Here is a 20,572-nt window from a genome sequence, read left to right as displayed (position 1 = left end):
GGAAAGAAAGACTTCATTTTTACTATGCCACCAGGTCTTTATCACATGTGCTTCTATTTAGGGGGATTGGATGGATTTTCTGAGACATAAAGGCAAGTGATCTATAATGTAGTGGCTTTTTTTTTTAATTGCTGGGAGACAAATTTTCAGAATGTTAATATTTAAATCAAAACACTCAGTGTCTTACTATTCCCTAGGTCAGAAGTCTTTACAGGCATTATTTTTCTCTGTTCAGGGTTTCAGAGACATTGAACAGGCCACTCTCTCTAACAATATTGGAGCCTTGCATGTCCTTGCAGCTTGCCGTTTTGTTTTCAGACTTCTTAGCAGAGTCCATTTTCTAGTAGCTGCATTATTGAGATCTCTTCTTGCTAGCTGTTAGCTGGAAAGCATCCTTGGCTCTTAGAAGACAGTCTCAAATCCTTGGTATCAGACTCTCCCACGGGCCTTTACAAAAATGCCACTTGATTCTCAAATTCAGCAACAGAATTTCAATCAAGCCCCAAGAATGTCTTCTTCCAAAAAAAGCCATGTCTTTTCTAAATGCTTCCTTTATTGGGTGGGTCCCATCTGGAGAATCATAGTTTCCAGTGTACAATTAATTAATTTAGGAACCTTGATTATTTCTGCAGAACTTCTTCTGTTTATTAAAGCTACATTGGTAGAGTGAAATTAGTATGTTGTGTCTGGCCACACCTATAGGAAAGGATTATACATGAATGATTATTGAAACCTTCTTAGATTTGTCTGCTTGTTTCTGTATCGTTATCAATTGAATAATTGTATTATTCAAACTTCCAAAATGTTTGGAGATTTTCCTTGTAACATAATACAGGGATTCGTAGGCATAGTTACAGCACCCTTTGGAGAAGGATATACATCTATTGGTATATGAAGAAAAGACATAAGCAGACTGGTGAAGATATCACTTTTCTTTTTTATTTAATTTTAATTTCATTTTTATTCTTCTCTCTTATATTACATTCCAACAGCACTTTCTCCTCCCTACCCTACCCGCTTCTCTCCCCTGACCTCTCTGCCCCCCACATCCATCCTCAACCTGTTTCTGTTTAGAAAAGAGTAGGCCTCCAAGGTACAAAATCCAAACATGGCACAACAAGCTACAATAAGACCAGGAACATACCATCCCATCAAGGCAGAATGAGGCAACCCAATGGAAGGAAAAACATGGATGCAGACAGGTGAGGGACACGAGGACATCACCTTTCTCACTAGTTTGTCTTTGTGTCAATAACAGAAAAGAAACGTTTGGTAGATTAGTGAGAGCAATGAATAGTGTTTCCCATTGGATGCAATAGTATGATGAGCAGTGAACTGGGAATAGAAAATCAAAGCACAGGCATGTAAATGAGCACATACATACCTGTATGTTTAATGACTTGTGTGACAATGAGTAAATTATTTTCCCTTCTAAGTGAAACTTTCACTCTTTAAGATGAAGTGAATCTTGAAATTCTAATTGGCAACAATTCTGACATGGATATCTCTTATCTTCTAGGTACCTAATGTGCTGAGATAACACTAACTTGCAGACAGACCTATTTTGTATTTGAACCACAGGGACAGATGTACAATTATAGAATTCCAAAGACTTAAAGCCCATTGGGCTTATTTCTTTTGCAACATGGTATTTTTTTTTAATGTTGTTTAAATGTAGAAAGTAGCTATTTGCCCACAATTTATGTAATTACACAATGGCTAAATTACAGGTGAAAATGACTCTAACCAACTATGGAGAACAAGTTATTTAGTCATCCCGATTGTCATTGATTACATATGAATTGAGCTCCGGTATTTTGGATAAAGAAGACTTGACTATATTTTGAAAAGACAAATTTCATCCACAGATTGCAGAAAATGTTATCATATGTTGCCATTTAATTTTGAAATGAACAAAAATAAAGTTTATGAAATTCCCCTAACTTGACACATTAGGCCAAAGAAAGTTTCCTATTGTTAAGCTAATCTGCAACATCATAAAATTCAGATTCTCATGTGTGTGCCTGAGACTGTTTACTCTGATGACTCTCATAACAGAGTTAATGAAACCAAAATTAATGATGTTTTTATTCACCTCTGTCCCATGATTCAAGTCTTCCCTTGTTGGATGCAGTAGGAACTGCACAAGATTGCTGATTGTCCTTAGGGAAATTAAACATAGTTGTAAGCAGGCATCCCAAAACAAAAGACAAAGAAAATCTTGATCTCATGGTTAATGTGGGCATGCAGTTTGCAAGCTGCCAAGTAAGGGAAATGAGGGCATGTCTCAGCATGAGTCCAGCATTCTCAGAGAGGGCATATGAAGATACAACTCCAGTTGGAGATCAAAGGACTGAGAATAAGGTGACTTCTGTTGCCCAAAGGCTTTAGAAACTGAAATCACTGCTCCAGAGAAGAATGTACGCACTTTTTCTCTTAACTTTGTTGACCTGTCCCTCTGCGGAGTGCATGCTGCTTACACAGACCATTCTTACTCTGTTGATGGATTCTAAAGCCAGTCTTTCCTAGAAACACCTTCACAGGCATACCCAGAAATCGTCTTTTATCAGCCACCTGATTGTTTCCAAATTCAGTCAAATTGGACAGACCATTAAGCATTAAACAGTATTTTTACTTTAACAAACAACAAAGTTTGAAATATTCTTTTGAGGTTCTATAATAAATACTTTCATTAGATTAAAATTTTACACTAAATTTATTTTGATTTCCTAATACATTGTAGATCTTCATATAACATATATGTCATATATATATATATATATATATATATATATATATATATATCCATATATAGGTGCAAAAATTTTGTATACATTTTTAATTTATGCAGTCTTTATTGTTAATGAATTTAGACTCTAAAACACTAATGAAAATGTTAGACATATCTTACCTTGACTCCTCGTTTATTATTGATTTGTTTCCTGCCATATAGAAGGTGCACTGTGGGTACCTGTTCTCTTTCTCTGTCCAGCAACATAAGCTAATGCAGTTGGTCACTGTACTTGTGAGCCATTACAGATAGTGACCAAAAGAGTTACCTTCTAAGTTCACATTATTGGCATTCCCTAACTAGCTCCATTTTTTAGCTCTGTGGCCTGAGTGTTATGTATACATGTGGCTTTTTAGCTCATTTGATCTCCAGCTTAATTAGACATACACCCAAATTCCCTCTTATACATGACTGACTTGAAAAACTGGCATGAGAGGCTGGCTACATGGCAGAAGCTAAAATTTGTGAACAGCAGTAGAGTGGACAGTGGATATATTTTCTGTTTCCACCCCTACTTGGGATGATAGTATTTTACTGGCAAAGTTCATGGACACTTCTCCCTTTACAGCCTGTCCATTTACCTCCGGAGGGATACAACATATGGGTCTATGGATAGGTGTCCCAGGTTTCACAATTGTAATTTTATGAGTAATACTTGATAGTACTCAAAGTGTTTGGCAGCTATATTTACTAGAATTATATTATAGTTTAAGGCAAACCTAGTGTTTAGAACAACAATGCCTTAAAAACAGCATTATGGATGGATGAAAGAGCTAGAGGCATTACTTGGAAGCTGTGTATGTATGTATCCTCATTTCACTGCTTTTGTAGATGGCCAATTTGCAGGGTGTAAAGGATCTAGGCTACAGTTATTAAAACATCCCATAGCCCATCACCTCTTGTGAGCACTCAAGCTAATGCTTCCTCACACTGTGCAAGCTTATTTTTTTTTAATAGAAGAGAGTTGAAAATTTCTATGCTTATTGATTCATATCTTATTTATCAGATCAAAAGAGGCCGAGGAAGGCTCTGTGTAGTGGTAGACAGAAACAGAACCTGGAAAGCTGGCAATGTTGCTCACTCTTTGCTGTTTGTAGTTAATTAAAATGACTGTCATTGCTTATCACATTGTCTTTGAAATCAGTTACTTTGATCTTAAAATTATTTTTACCTTTAATGCTTTTGAAAATTCTCTCCTCTCTGGTCAGGCACTCATTTAACAAGGCAATCCTGTCCATAATTAAAAAGTGCAGTAGTTCTAATTATACCCAGAAATAAAATATCTCTCCCCTCTCATTTGTCACTTATATATTTTTCATGAAATTTCTATTGTGCATATGAATCTACATCTGTGACTATACACTTTAGAATACCTGTGGAATATGTTTACAGTTGAAATAGTTTTATTTTAATCAGTGATTATCATGAATTAATCTATCTTCTTCACTCACTGACATTTATTTTATCTTTTCATATAAGCTAATGCTCTTGTACTGTTTTTGGAATGCTTCAAAATATTAGTTCAAAACACATAACTCCAGTATTATTTTAAATTTGTATAGGACTTCAGTCAGTGTTTTACTAGACTTTCATTATTTTCTCCTACTACTTTTTATATGTTTTTTTTTCCTCAGTCAGTTTTATGGCTTAGTGACTCTTTTTGGTCAAGTGGCTTAGAGCATGTTGTTTTAATTATAGTAGTTCACCATTTAAAATGTCTATAACTTGAGTTCATAATGACTTTCTAGTACTATATATTTTTAATATATTACATTTGGAAGAGTTAATAGAAATACATGCTAGACATAATTCCTTTTTTGCTAACACAAGGACTGAAATAGGAGCCCTACCTATCTCATGCCTCCTGAGCTATCACATGTAAAAGTGGTACTTTGTAACAATGGCTCTGATAGCAACTGAATCAATAAAACAAGTCAAAAACACATTTTTCAACAATTACATGACTCTTTCCTCTTTCCCCACTTAGCAGAAAGTTTATTACTTGGTACCATGTGTTCTAGCAGAGTAGCATGCTTTTAGCAAGGTTATGACACAGACTGTTGTGTTCCTTGAGTGTCCTATTTAGTGTTTTAGCTTGACTGGTCACAACTTTGGTTGATCAGCATGAGTTCTCATGGCTCATTCTCTGAGAGCCACTATGTGGCTTATACTGAGGTTCGATTAACTCGATATCCGGTGTAGTTCCAAAGGTCTACAGTTTTATAATGATCATTCCTTCACATGTATTCTATAGTTTATAGACCTGGTTTCCTACCAATTAAACTCATTAGGACTTTCTGTCAACAGACATTGAGATATTCAAAATTCTATGTAGTCCTCCAATCTGTTTAGTTTTAAAAGAGTACTGTTACTACTCTAGTCTCTTCAAGTTAGATATATTCCCATGTAACTAGCAAGTGTTTCACAGTGCATGTAAAATATACATTAGGATGTCTTTGTAATGTATGATTACCTGTAGAAACTCAGTCCCTCAAGATGCATATTGACTTAGGTGTCACTAACACTGCTGGCATCCAAATGTATCCTGTCATTATGGTTTGTTGCTGTTTCCCATTTGACTTCGAGGATGTGTGATGAACACAGGCTCACATTTACTAGCGCTAAACTGCTTAGCTGTTCTGTAGTCACCTCTTCTACACAGTTCCCCCACCTCCACCTGCTAGGAGAGTTAAGCAGTACACAGTATGGCTTCAAAGAGTCTGGTTACTCAGCAGAAACACCCAGGGTTTAATTACTTTTGTCTGCTGCTTGATGAAACATGCAGAAATGCAGGCAAACCAACTCAAATATGTAGTGTGGATATTATGATTCAGTGTAAATACATTTTAATTTTATTCTTTAAAAATTGACATTTTGGTAAAGCTTAAACACAAATAGATCATTTGTGGTTTCAGACATTTAGAAATGTGTGAATGCAAATGTTCTCTTGAGAATGAATTGTAAGAGGATTATGATTATATTTCAGTAAAAAGGATATATATATACATACATATATATATATCCTTTAAATATTTATATATCGCATATATTAAGTGATAAAATGAAACCCTGCCTGACTGTTTGTAGGTTTACATACAGGGGATATAGCAAAACAGATTGTGTTATTTGGTCTCTTTCCAGGTTTTACTGTATTTTTTTCCCAGTCTTAAGAATCCAGAAGGCAAGAAGCACAACCAACCATCTTCTGTAGGCAGTTTTGTCTTAATAGCAAAGTGGCTTGGACACAGTTTTTTAATAGGATGCCAACACAGTTTAAGCCCTAGGGTTTTTCAAATGTAAAATTATTGGTTCTATCTGGGAAATAGAATACTAAGGAAAAAAGGTGAAGGAAAGCAACCTACTGGTATAGAGATGAATTATATAAACAATTGCATTAATGATACAAATATTGTCTTATTTGATAGGATCTTTTTTTCTGCACTGACTATGCATCAAAATCCTTTATTTTCCTTTCACTAGAATTTATTTATTTCATTGAACTGTTATGCTGTATTTAATGTTTTACAATTGTTTTGGAATGTATAGCTCTGTTTTTTGTTGTTATTTGACAAACACACTAATTGTATTGTCTTTCAGAGTTATAAGATTTTATGCCATAAAATTTCATACTTATGGTGGAATTAAAATGTCACGTGTGTGAAGTTTGGGTTTATTGCTATTAGTTTTTCATTTTAGGCCTTGATATATTACAATATAAATCCATCTTCTGGATATTACACATGTTCTCCATAAAACCTAAAATTTGAATTTTAAATCATATTTTGTGAGTCATTGTTAATAATGTAGATAGTCATGTGGAAAAGTCTATAGCCTAAGTTGCTCTAGACTGATGAATGAATTAGTGTAGTTTGACATTTTAATGAAGATGTCAAGATAAACTTTTTACATTCAGGTGAGTTCAGCTTTGTTCTCAACCATGAACTGAATTATTCTTAACACATTCAATGCCCTGTTTAGTTATAATCATAGATTTTTCCTGACAATGTTAAAAAGGTTGAAACATTAGCTACTATTTATTCCTTTATTTCATTTCATTTTTTATTTCATCTTTTAATTATTTTATTTATTTAAATTTCAAATGTCCCCCTTTCTGGTCTCCCATCCATGAGTCCCACACCCCATCCCCCTCTTCTTTACCTCTAAGAAGGTGCTCCCCCATCCATCCACCCACTCCTGCCTCACCCTTGTACTATCCCCCTTCTATGGGGCATCCAGAGGACCAAGCACCTCCCCACCCAGTGAAGCCAGATAAGGCAGTCCTCTGCTACACATGTAGTGGGAGCTATGGAACAGCCCATGTATATGCTTTGGTTGGTGGTTAAGTCCCTGGGAGCTCTGAGGACTCCATTTAGTTGATATTGTTCTTCTTACTATGAGGTTGTAATTCCCTTCAGCTATCATATCATCTGTAATTAGTGATACCTCAACTTCTTTCTTTTCATTTTGTATCCTTTGACCTCCTTTTGTTGTCTTATTGTTCTAGCTAGAACCTTGAGTACTATGCTAAATAAATGAGAGAGTGGGCGCTGTTGTCTTCTCCCTAATTTTAGTGGGATTGCTTCAAGCTTCTCTCCATTTAATTTGATTTGGCTGTTGGTTTGCACTATAATGCTTTTATTATGTTTAGGTATGTGCCTTGAACTCTTTTTTTTTTAAATTTTTTATTATTATTTTCTTTATTTACATTTCAAATGCTATCCCAAANGTTCCCTATATCCCCCCCCCACCCCTGCTCCCCTACCCACCCACTCCTACTACTTGGCCCAGGCCTTCCCTTGTGCTAGGTCATATAAAGTTTGCAAGACCAATTCTTGATCTTTCCAAGACGTTTAACATGAAGGGGTGTTATAATTTGTTAAAGGCTTTTCATCATCTAATAAGATGATGATCATTTGATATTTTCCTTAATGAGTTTATTTATATAGTGGATATTTGATGCATTTCTGTATATTGAACGATTCCTGCATCCCTGTGAAGAAGCCTACTGATCATTGTGAATGATTGTTTTGATGTGTTCTTGGTTTGTGAGAATTTTGTTAGTCATTTTTGCAATAATATTCATTGACATTAATAAGCAAAATTTGTCTGAATTTCTCTCTCATTGTTGAAGCTTTGTGTGGATTAGGTACCAGTGTAACTGTGGGTTCATAGAACAAATAGTGTTCCTACTGTTCCTGTTTTGTAGAATGGTTTGAGAAGTATTGGTATTAGGACTTCTTTGAAGGTCTGATAAAATGCTGCACTAAAACTGTCTGACTCTGGACATCTTTTGACTGGGAGACTTTTAATGACTGCTTTTATTTCCTTAATGGATATCAGACATTTGAGATTGTTTATTTGCTACAGATTTAAATTTTGTAGCTGGTATAAATCTTAAAAAATCATCCATTTCATCTAGATTTTCCAAATTTGTTGAGTATATGCTCTTGCAGTAGGGACTGCTGATTTTTTGAATTTCCTCAGTTTCTCTTGTTATGTCTCCCTTTTCATTTCTTGTTTTGTTGATTTGGATACTGTCTCTGTGACCTTTAGTTAGTGTAGTGGCTGGTTTTGTGTGTCAACTTTACAGAGGCTGAAGTTATCACAGAGAAAGGAGCTTCAGTTGGGGAAGTGCCTCTATGAGATCCAGCTATAAGACATGTTCTCAATTAGTGATCAAGGGGCAGGGCCCCTTGTGGGTGGTACCATCTCTAGGCTGGTTGTCTTGGTTCTATAAGAGAGGAGGCTGAGCAAGCCAGGGGATGCCAGCCAGTAAAGAACATCCCTCCATGGCCTCTGCATCAACTCCTGCTTTCTGACCTGCTTGAGTTCCAGTCCTGATTTCCCTTAGCGATGAACAGCAGTGTGGAAATATAAGCTGAATAAATCCTTTCCTCCCCAAGTTGCTTTTTGGTTGTGATATTTGTGCAGGAATAGAAACCCTGACTAAGACAGTTAGTTTGACTGCATCTATCTTTTTGATTTTCTTAAGGAACCAGCTCTTAGTTTTGTTGATACTTTTTATGTTTCTCTTTGTATCTAACTGGTTGATTTCAGCCCTAAGTTTGACTATTTCTTGCAGTTGACTCCTATTGGTTAGTTGCTTCTTTTTATTCTAGAGCTTTCAGGTGTGTTGTCAAGCTGCTAGAGTAGGATCTCTCCAATTTCTTTACGGAGGCACTTAGTAGTATGAATTTTCTTCTTAGCACTACTTTCATTGTGTCCCATAAATTTGGGTGTGCTCTGCATTCTTTTTGATAAACTCTAGAAAGTCTTTAATTTCTTTATTTCTTCCCTGACCAAATTACCATTGAGTAGAGAGTGGTTCAATTTCCATGGGTATGTGGGCTGTCTGTTGTTATTTGGGTTACTGAAGACCATCCTGAGTCCCTGGTTATTTGATAGAATGCATGGGATTATTTTAATCTTCTTGTATCGGTTGAAGCTTGATTTGTGATATGGTCTATTTTGGAGAAGGTACCATGAGGTTGTAAGGAGGTATATTCTTTTGTTTTAGGGTGAAATGTTCTGTAATATCTGTTAAATCCATTTGGTTCATAACTTCTGTTAGTTTCACTGTATCTCTGTTTAGTTTCTGATTTCATGATCTGTCATTGGTGAGTCTCCCACTATTGTGTGAGGTTCAATGTGTGTTTTAAGCTTTAGTGGGTTTCTATTACAAATGTGGGTCCCCTTGCATTTGGGACATGTATGTTCAGAATTGAGACTTCATTTTGTTGGATTTTTTCCTTTGATGAGCATGAAGTGTTCTTCCCCATTTCTTTTGATAATATTTGGTTGAATGTCTATTTTATTGATATTAGAGTGGCTATTCCAGCTTGTTACTTTGGACCATTTACTTGGAAAAGTTTTCATCCTTTTACTTAGATGTTGTGTCTATTTTTGTCATTGAGGTTTGTTTCCTGTATGCAGCAAAATGCTGGGTTCTTTTTTCATGTCCAGTCTGTTATCCCATGTCTTTTATTGGAGAATTGAGTCCACTGATGGTTATTAAAGACCAATGATTTTTGGTTCCTGTTATTTTTGCTGTTAGAGGTGGTATTATGTTTGTGAGGTTCTCTTCTTTTGGCTATGTGGTGAGATGATTAGTTTCTTATTTTTTTTTTCTGGTTTACTGTCCTCCATTTGTTGGAATTTCCCCTCTAGTATCTTCTTTAGGGCTGGATTATTGGAGAGATATTGTTTAAATTTGGTTTGTAATGGGATATCTTGGTTTCTCCGTCTATGGTAATTGAGAGTTTTGCTGGTTACAGCAGCCTGGGTTGACATTTGTGTTCTCTTAGGGTCTCCATGACATCTATCCAATTTCTTATGACGTAGAGTCTCTGTTGAGACATCAGGTGTGATTCTGAGAGGTCTTGCTTCATATGTTACTTGACATTTTTCCCTTACTACTTTTAATATTCTTTCTTTGTTATGTAAATTTAGTGTTTTGATTATTAAAGAATGCAAGCATTTTCTTTTCTGATCCAATCTATTTGGTATTCTGTAGGTTTCTTGTAAGTTTATGGCCATCTCTTTCTTTAAGTTAGGGAAGTTTTCTTCTATGATTTTGTTGAAGATATTTTGTGGCCCTTTGAATTGGGGAACTTCACTATCTTCTATTCCTATTATTCTTAGGTTTGGCCTTTTTATTGTGTCCTGAGTTTCCTGGATATTTTAGGTTAGGTACTTTTTTTTGTACTCTGTGCTTTCTTTGACTGTTCTGTCAGTGTCTCCTATAGTATCTTCTACTCCTGAGATTCGCTCTTCTATTTCTTGTTTTTTGTTGGTGATGCTTGCATTTATGAATCCTGATCTCTTTTCTAGGTTTTCCATCTCCAAGGTTGCCTCCCTTTGTGATTGTGTTATTATTTCTTTTTCCATTTTTAGATCCTGGACAGTTTTGTTCAATTCATTTACCTGTTTGATTTTGTTTTCCTGTATTTCTTTAAGGGATTTATATGTTTCCTCTTTAAGGACTTCTTCTTGTTTATGTGTGTTCTCCTGTATTTCTTTAAGGGAGTTATTTGTCTTCCTTAAAGCTCTCAGTCATCTTCACGAGATGACATGCTAGGTCAGAATCTTCCCTGTCAGGTGTTTTGGGGTATCCAGAGCTTGCTGTGGTAGGAGAACTGTGTTCTGATGTTGCAAAGCAACATTTCTGTTGCTTCGGTTTTTGCACTTGCCTCTCACCATCTGGTTATCTCTTGTGTTTACTGGCCTTGCTGTCTCTTAAGTGTAGCCCTTCTGTCCTTATAGAAATGTAGAGCTCTGTAAGCTGGCTTTGAGCAGGACTTCTGGGAGGCAAACAGTGCTCTCTCTGATGTAATGCTTGTTATGATAGCCTTTCTGGGAGTGTGGCTGTCTGTGGATATTGGCAGCAGTCAGGGTAGCAGAAGGAAGATGTGTCTACAGCAGGGTGGATAGGTCTCTCATACACTGAGTCCCATGGGGGTCCCATTTAGGTCATGTATTGAGAGGGAATGTATAACCTGAGAACATGATTATGATAGATCTCCTGGGGGTCAGGCTGTCCCTGGGTCTACTGTTTATTCTTAATTGATATTTAGCACACAGTATTTTCCAGAAATATGTAATGAGAATGACCTGAAATCATTTGTTTGAGACATGGGTGTTAACTTTCTTAATATTACATATTTTAGAAATATCTATAAAACACATGTTTTAGATACAATATTGCCACTATAGACTTTACATACACTTTCACATTCCCATAATACTTATGAAAGAAAAAAAATTGTAGGATTCAGCACATAAGTCAGAATCACTAGAAACTTTGTCCATTTGACTGAAAGTAGAGTGTAAAAACATTGTCATTATTCTGTTTATCTGTTATTGTTCTGTTTTGTTTGCTTTGCTTTGGTTTACTTATTTATTTACTTATTTATTTTCATCCCAAATGCTGCCCCTATTCTTGTCCCCCTCACAGAGTTCTTGCCCCCACACCTTCCCTTTTCTCTTAGAGAGTGGGTTTTTCCCCTTGGCCGGCCCCAACACTTGTGCATCAAGTCATTGCAGGATTAGGTACACCCTTCCCCACTGAGACCAGACAAGATAACTCATTTGGGATATGGTACCATAGTCAGGTAGAGCTTTTGAGAAGAACCTCTGCTCCAGTTGGTGGAACACCCCACATGGAGACTCAGCTGCATATCTGCATTCAGCCTCTTTCCAGCCGATATACTCTTTGGCTAGTGGCTCAGTCTCTGAAATATCTCAGGTGTCCAGGCTAGTTGATTCTGTTGGTCTTCCTGTGGAATTCTTATCAGCCTCAGGGTCTTCAATCCTTCCTCCAATTCTTCCATAAGGGTCCTCAACCTCCTTCCAATATCTGGCTGTGGGTATCTGTACCTATTTCAGTCAACTGCTGGATAGAGCCTCTCAGATGATAGCTATGTTAGGTTCCTGTCTGTGAGCATAATATAAATTTCAACATACACTTGAAAGATCTCGAACAAAAAGAAGCAAACACAATCAAGAGGAGCAGACAACAGGAAATAGTCAAACACAAGGCTGCAAATAAGTAATTAGAAACAAAGAGAACATAAAGAAAAAAATAAAACCAAGAGCTTGTTCTTTGAGAAAATCAACAAATTAGACAAACCCTTAGTCAAATTAGCTAAAAGGCAATGAGACAGTATCCAAATCAACAAAATTATAAATGAAAAGGGACACATAACAAGAGAAACAGAAAATTTAGAATATCATTAGGTCTTACTTCAAAAGACCGTACTCCACAAAACTGGAAAATCTAGATGAAATCAATGATTTTCTAGAAAGATACCAGTTCCTAAAGTTAAATAAAGATCAGGTAAGCTATCTAGAGTCCCATATCCCCTAAAGAAATAGAAGCAGCCATTATAAGACTCCCAACCATAAACAGATCAGGACCAGATGGTTTTAGTGCAGATTTCTACCAGACTTTCAAAGAAGAGCTAACACCAATATTCAAACTATTCCACAAAATAGAAACAGAAAGAACACAACCCAAATCATGCTATGAGGACACAGTCACCCTGATACCTAAACCATACAATGTCTCAACAAAGAAAGAAAACCTGAGACAGATTTCACTTGTGAACATCACCACAAAAACATTCAATAAAATTCTCACAAAGCAAATCCATGGAGGCCATCCCTAGATGAACAGCTACAGGGAATTAACAGGTATTTAGAGAATTAGTCTTCCAAGGAATGAGCCTCTGATTGCTTATGAAAGACCAATTGTTGGCCTTAAAATCATACACAGGCAAACAAATCTAAAAGAACTCTATGGATTTTTTGTTTATGTAATTATTCATTTACATCTCTCTATATCTGTATGTAATAATGAATAACAGATTTTATGACAGAGTTGGTTATACATGGAAGGAAGAGATGGAACTATAATTTAATTACAAATATTTAAATAGTAAGATAGCAAACAATTGAGGAAGATAAGCAGTGTCATATTTTATCCTCCAATACCACATACAGGAACAAACATTTGAATGGACATATATATTTCACTGACACCACATATACAGACATGCATATATGCATGTATGCAAACACACACACACACACACACACACACACACACACACACACAGAGAGAGAGAGAGAGAGAGAGAGAGAGAGAGAGAGAGAGAGAGAGAGAGAGGANAGAGAGAGAGAGAGAGAGAGAGAGAGAGAGAGAGAGAGAGAGAGAGAGAGAGGAGAGTCGGAATCAGGACATTGCTCGGGGGTTAGTACCACATAATGCATCAGCAGAATTAATTAATTAATAAAATATGGTCTGCCAGCTCACAGCCTGCCTCAATGCTTAACATTCCTGAGTGAAATACACACACACACACACACACACACACACACACACACACACATACACACACACAGCCTTTGTATTTTGATATGCCTTAATCATTACAGTAGCTGGGATATTTCCTAACATCCATGCAGTTAATCCCAAGTGATTGCTTACTATTTCTGTGTCTTTCTTGGCCAGACACTGGGTCTCACTCTCCTGGGTTCTTCACCTGTCTTAATCTACCTGCTTCTTCCCTCTCTCACTCCCAAGCCTGAGAATCCTAAAAGTTGTGCATCTGTCTTCCCTGCCCATCCATTAGCTGCTGGCATCTTTATTCACCAATCATAACCAACTGGGGATAACCTCAGTGTCTTACATGTCAATTCTCATGAAAGCAGTTTTGGAGATCAAAATTAACATTATAATACAAGCAGCACTAAGGCAAACCCACTACAGAGAACACATGTCTGGTACCTAGCCTACATCAGATGCCTCACGACCCATCTCTATAAACCCAGCTCAAAGGTCTGAAATGCTCCCTTGGCTTCCTCAGACTTATGTGTCCACACCCACACACGTAGGTTTAAAATAAAATGAGCATTAAAAGAAACTCAAACATCTTTATGTCCTTTAGATAGCAATGTCTATGATTTATTTGTGTTTCAGATACAATTTTAATCTATTCATGAAAGTTGCCAATTGTTACATGCTTTCTATAGTTATTAAATGGCATATAGCTTATAATTATAATAAGTGGATTATATGGTTTTATGTGGGCTTATTAGTGTTGGAAATTCCAGCAACAAATTGATGTCCTACATTTGGCAACATGAATATATATATATATATATATATATATATATATATATATATATAATTTTCCTAAGTTTGTGGTTTATATTGTATTCCAAAATATTTTTTAAAAGATTTTACCTTTATTGTTAAGTATAATGGATGGACATTTATAAGTGTAATTCATACTTAATAATTTTCATAATTGCTTTAAAATAGTTCCTACTCTGTATTGATTTTTACTAGAGAAGGAGAGAAGGAGAGTTTTTAATTGGGCAAAAATGGGAAAATGTTGTGGGTTGCCAAGATGCTGTTTATATTCTGATGATAATTCTTTCTCAAGAGGGGTTCGTACCAATGAGAAGTCTGTCATGTACTCAAGGGATCTCATGTGAAACTTTTTCTCCATTTTAACTGGTCAATAAGGCTAGAACCTGTGATTGATCAGTGAAGAGAAAGGTTCCAACCTGGAGGTTTGAGAGTGGGAACAGGTAGACAGGCAGAAGAGGATGAGAGGGGAAGGAGAGGGGACAGAAGAAGAGGAGGGAAAACCCATGATGAACTAGAACAATGTGGCCAGAAGAAACCACAAATATTGAGGGGTCTAATATCTGGGGAATAAGTTAGTGTAGTGTTTGATCTGCCCACTCTAGGCATACAGCTTATAATTATAATAACTGTATTATGTGATTTTATGTGAGCTTAATAGGGTTGGAAATTCCAGCAACAAATTAATGCCCTACATTTGAAAACGTCTCTTGAAATGATTATCAATTAATGAATCCTGGTGTCGGGTTTGCTATCCATCCCTGAGTTTAGGTTCCTGAATGAAACACACGCACAGCCTTTATATTTTAATTCTTAAACAGTGCAATAGCTGGGCCACTCCCTAACAATCCCAAAGTATTACTTATTAATTATGTTTCTATCTTGGGTGCTCTGGACCCAGTTGGGGCAGCCCACTGGGCCACACTCACTGGCTGCCTTTTCATGGTGGTTATTTACTACATTGGTACAGAACTTGTATATTGGTACAGTTTTAAGGTTTTCATTGGTATCAATATTTGTATATTGATACAAATTTTACATTAATATTGTTTCTCTTAGTTAGGAATTATGGCTATGAATCCCATTTAAGAATGCTAGTATTAGATCCAGTCTGTTTAATAACTGCTATTACAAAGAGTTTAGAATGATTAAGTAATGCAGGTTAATAATCAAATAGTGAAACTCATGGTAATATTAGTTTCTAATTTAGTTATGTACGACAAAGTGTTTCCATGATTATTCAAATAGGGAATTGCTAAGAATAATCAATGTTTGACAATTTAGTTATGCTATGTATATAGATCGACTGTCTTCAAAAGCATCAGAGATCCACAGAATATAGCAGTTAATGTTATTTCATTATTAAAAGAGCTTTTGGTTATGAGACATGTCTGCTCCTTACAGTTACCTCATTCTACTTCCAGTGATATGTTGAGAATCATTACCTCCAAGCTGAGTTGCTTCAACTGTGGCAAGAAATGCCCCAATATCATCTACAGACAAAATACTGTACAAAAAGTACAAACAAATACAGTATAGCCAACTGTTAAGCTCTGCCAAGACAGGGAAATCTTCACAGTTCCTGCTTCACTTAAGTTCTGTCAGATGGTTCTGTGTGAGAAGGCTGAAGACAGATTCTCCAACATCCTAAGGAATATTGGAGATTGTCCAGGAAGTCCACTGTATCCGCTGACTGTGCGAGGTTTGGAAGCTATGTCTTTTTAATTCCTGCATATTCAGGTAATATTTAATTCCTTCTCATATATCTGACTGGGTTGAAGACGAGTGATAGTCTCACAATTGAATTTATATTGTTTAACATTAAAGAAGATGTTCCAGGTTGAGAAGATGGTTTTTAGATGGTAGTATGCGTTAAAATCCAACATGATTGAAGTATCGCTTGTAAACTCTTTTGTTTAAGATAGGTGGTAATAGATTTTATCTTGATTGCAATGTATAATGGATTGGATGTTAGAAGTGTATATAATATATTACATTTTGCATAATTGTTATATTCAATGTACATCTGAAAGAAAAGAGCCTTTTTAATTGGACAAAAAAGTCAAACTTAACTGCGTGTATTATGAATGCTAATTATGTTTCCCCAAATGCTTTTTCTATGAGAAGGTCTGCATGTAACATCTTGGGACGTGCCTTGATTTGGTTCTGATATAGACAGAAGCAAAATTTTAGGATTTCCCAGGTTTGGGACTGGGAACAGGGGAAGGAGAAAATTCACCATGCTGAGAGAGTGTGGAGGAGAGGAAAGTTCTATGTGTGAGAAGAGTGCAGGACAGAGAATCATAGCTGCTCCCAGAGACCATGGCTCAGAGGCCTGTCCAACTGATAGAACACAGAATTAGTAATTAATAAATTGGGATTAACTGCATGGAAGTTAGGCAGTAGCCTAGCTAGTGTGCTGTTTAAGACATATTAAAATATAAAGGCTATATGTATGTCCTTCATTTGTCAACATAAACCACTGGGGTGTGTAGCAAACCTCAAGCTAGGATTCATTAATTAGATAATTATTTCAACCTCTCTCTCTCTCTCTCTCTCTCTCTCTCTCTCTCTCTCTCTCTCTCTGTGTGTGTGTGTGTGTGTGTGTGTGTGTGTGTGTGTAAAATTATAATTAGGAGCACAGAGTTTCCAAATGCTTTCTATAATATTCACTCAAATGTTTCATCTTGTACAGATATGGTCAATACAGTCCACTTGTTAAATGAATAAAATAAATGTGCTTAATGAAATAACATGACTTAACATGCATATCACATTTTTTTCTACTAATATTCCTATTTATGTTCAAGATTTACCCACCATAGCTCATTGTATTTACTTTAGAGTCTTCTTAAACTCTCCTTGTTTATTAAAGCTTTTGGTGTTTCCTTATCCTCCATTAGCTAATACTTCTGAAAACTACTGTTACATACTATAGGAATGCTTACTGGAAAAATGCAGGTTCGAGCTTTAGAAAGAAGATTTTTGAGATTCTTCTGAGTTATACTGTATTTTTAGAAAACATATAAGTAATAAAAACAATTTCAAAATTGTAGCTTGTCAAAAGTCCCCAGGAATTATAACACAAATACCCACAAACGTAAAGTTAGAACAATTTGACCAGCAAAGTAGACTGGTAGAATTTAGCTATAAAGCCCAAATAAAATGGACAGCAGAATAAATTTTCATAAAATTTAGTGACTGACAATTAATTTTTATGAAATAATTCCAATTATTAAGTATAGAAATTATAGATTTTATGGTATAATGAATCTTCTAAATATAATTCCAGTCTAATTTAATAACATCTGTCAAATTATATAGTTCATATAATGTTTATCAGATATGTAAACAATTTGCATGATTTTCTTTTATTTTATCAAATTTCATTTTGACACAAAATATGATATTACTATTTCTTTATAAATACCAAAAATATAGAGACTAAAGCCATATATTTTCAAATAGGTTTTAGGCTGAGAAAACTTCCTGGATTTTTCTGTATTAATACACAGATTTCTGAGTGCTTTGAATGTCTGTATATATTTTACATGAAATTTGATTAATGTTAAACCTGCCAATTTACTCCTACATTTTATTTTATTTTATCTTCAGCCCTTCTTCTCATTAAGTAGTATTGAATTCTTTTTAAACTATCAACATAATTCATGGGTTTCTCTTGTAAAGACAATGCATATAGAAATTTAAATTTTTTTCTATATCATAAGCAATGCTGTAATAAGCATCTTTATAAATGATCATCTTTTTACACATTATTTGGTTTTGTTACATCTTCAGGAATACTAACTGTAGGCTTAGGTTTTTCAAAACCTACTTTAGTAAGGGGTCTCAAATGCTTCGCTCCTTTTCTTCTGCCTAACTGCCCAAACATAGGAGAAAAAAGATGGCAAATAGGACAAGGGTGTGTGGACCTTTATATAAGTAGTTCTTTGGGGGCAATTCCAATCTCATTTGTCAAGATACCAGCTTTCCAGTTCATTAGTGTCAGGGTACTCACAGTCCAGTTCATCAAACCTGAGTCAGCAGAATCAGCAGGCTCCTATAGAAACAGGGAAACTTCACCTGAAAGGGTATGAGTCACTGTGAGCAACCAAGGAGAAGTTCTCTGCTTTGCCCCCCTCAACAACGTGAAGAACCAAGGAAGAGTTGCATGGCTAGAAATAAAAGTGCTTTGTCACTGCCCTTTGGGTCCTACTTATACTCTTTGCAAACATCCTCTGTCCTCTCATAGGTCTTTCCTCAGCAAACCATCACATGAGTCAGCAAACCATCGCATAAATCTGTATTACATGACAGGAGCAGAAATTCCCACCTCAACTAACATGTAAAAATAATACATTCATTAAAATTATTTTTTGTGTGTAAGAAAACATGACTTTCCAATATAAACTATGTATAATTAATATCTCTAGTATTTGTGTTTAAGTAAGCTTTTAAGTAATTTACAAGTATTTTACATAATGCTGAGTTGGTATATCTTTATTTAAATTATTTACCAGATTCCTAATTGACTTGGAGCTCCTTATATGCTTCAATATTTATTAAAAAAAAAAACTGGACTAGAATCAGTTGTTTATTATTATTATTATTATTATTATTATTATTATTATTACTACTACTACTTTCTTTATTGACATTTCAAATGCTATCCCGAAAGTTCCCTATAACCCCCCCCCCCCTGCCCCTGCTCCTCTACCCACCCACTCCTACTACTTGGCTCTGGCCTTCCCCTGTACTGGGGCATATAAAGTTTGCAAGACCAAGGGGCCTCTCTTCCCAATGATGGCCGATTAGGCCATCTTCTGCTACATACGCAGCTAGAGACATGAGCTCAGGGGGTACTGGTTAGTTCATATTGTTGTTGCACATACAGGGTTGCAGCCCCCTTCAGCTCCTTGGGTACTTTCTCTAGCTCATACCTTTAGCAGCATTGGAAATGTCATTGTGTCTAACATCTTTGCTTATTTTATATGATTAATTTACCAACTGTGTTCTTTGCTATTTTTAAGTAAGATCAAGTATATGATATTGAAAATCAAATTATTTAGGTACAGTTTTATGAGAATATATATAAATTTATTATGCATGTAATTTAGCCCATTTCCATCCAATAGTTCATCAAATCAGTTGATTCATTAAATAAAATTTAAAATTTGAGTCTTACATTTCAATACCTTTTTCTTCAATTAGTTTACTTTTAATAACCACAATTATATAAATATTATTAAAATATGAAATATAATGAGTTCTTAATTTATGTACTTTGAGCATATGATGAAAGTTCAAACTAATTTAAGTAATCTTAGCATTTGATAACATCAACTGAAAAAGTCACATTACAACAATTTTATTATGTAACATTTAGACTTTGAAATGTTGTTATTGGTGTGTGTGGGGGATTCTGAGAGTGTAAATGTTTGTTGGTGGCCTGAAGAACTGTAACTTCAAGTGTTTACTCTGTGATTTCATGATGATTGCCATATTTAAAGGAAAGCTAGATCTCTACTTTAATAACACAAAACAGACTCTGACATACACTACTATGTTCCTTGCCAGGAAACAAGAATATATTAAGATAACAATCTTCATTTTGAGAACACCTGAAGAGGCTAGAAGGGACATTAAGTTCTCTCATCAATTGCAAGAAAATGCAAAAATCAAGATGAAATGCACATTTCATTATGTTAATTTTTTAATCAGCAGAACTTGAGAAGCTATGCATCTGTTGAATCAAAACATGTTTGCCAAGCTCTTTATGCTTTTTAAAAATTGTGTGTGGCTGAAGAAAAATGAAATCTGTGTTTGCTATCCTTACTTTTAGATTCTATCAGAATTGAGCACATTTTTACAAGTTCAATGTGCCTTTATTTTCCTCTCAGTGTTTTCTTTATGAGCTTCAGACTTTAAAATTTAGCATCTAAACAGTAACAATAAAATTTGATGTTAATCACATAGATTCTGTCTCTTCATGTTCTTGTTTTTCTTGTTCTTGTTTTGTTCTTGTTCTTGTTCTTGTTCTTGTTCTTGTTCTTCTTGTTGTTGTTGTTGCTCTTCTTCTTCTTCTTCTTCTTCTTCTTCTTCTTCTTCTTCTTCTTCTTCTTCTTCTT

Source organism: Mus pahari, chromosome 19 (genome assembly GCF_900095145.1).
Source record: "Mus pahari chromosome 19, PAHARI_EIJ_v1.1, whole genome shotgun sequence".
Classification (NCBI taxonomy): domain Eukaryota; kingdom Metazoa; phylum Chordata; class Mammalia; order Rodentia; family Muridae; genus Mus; species Mus pahari.
This window is presented reverse-complemented; position numbering follows the sequence as displayed.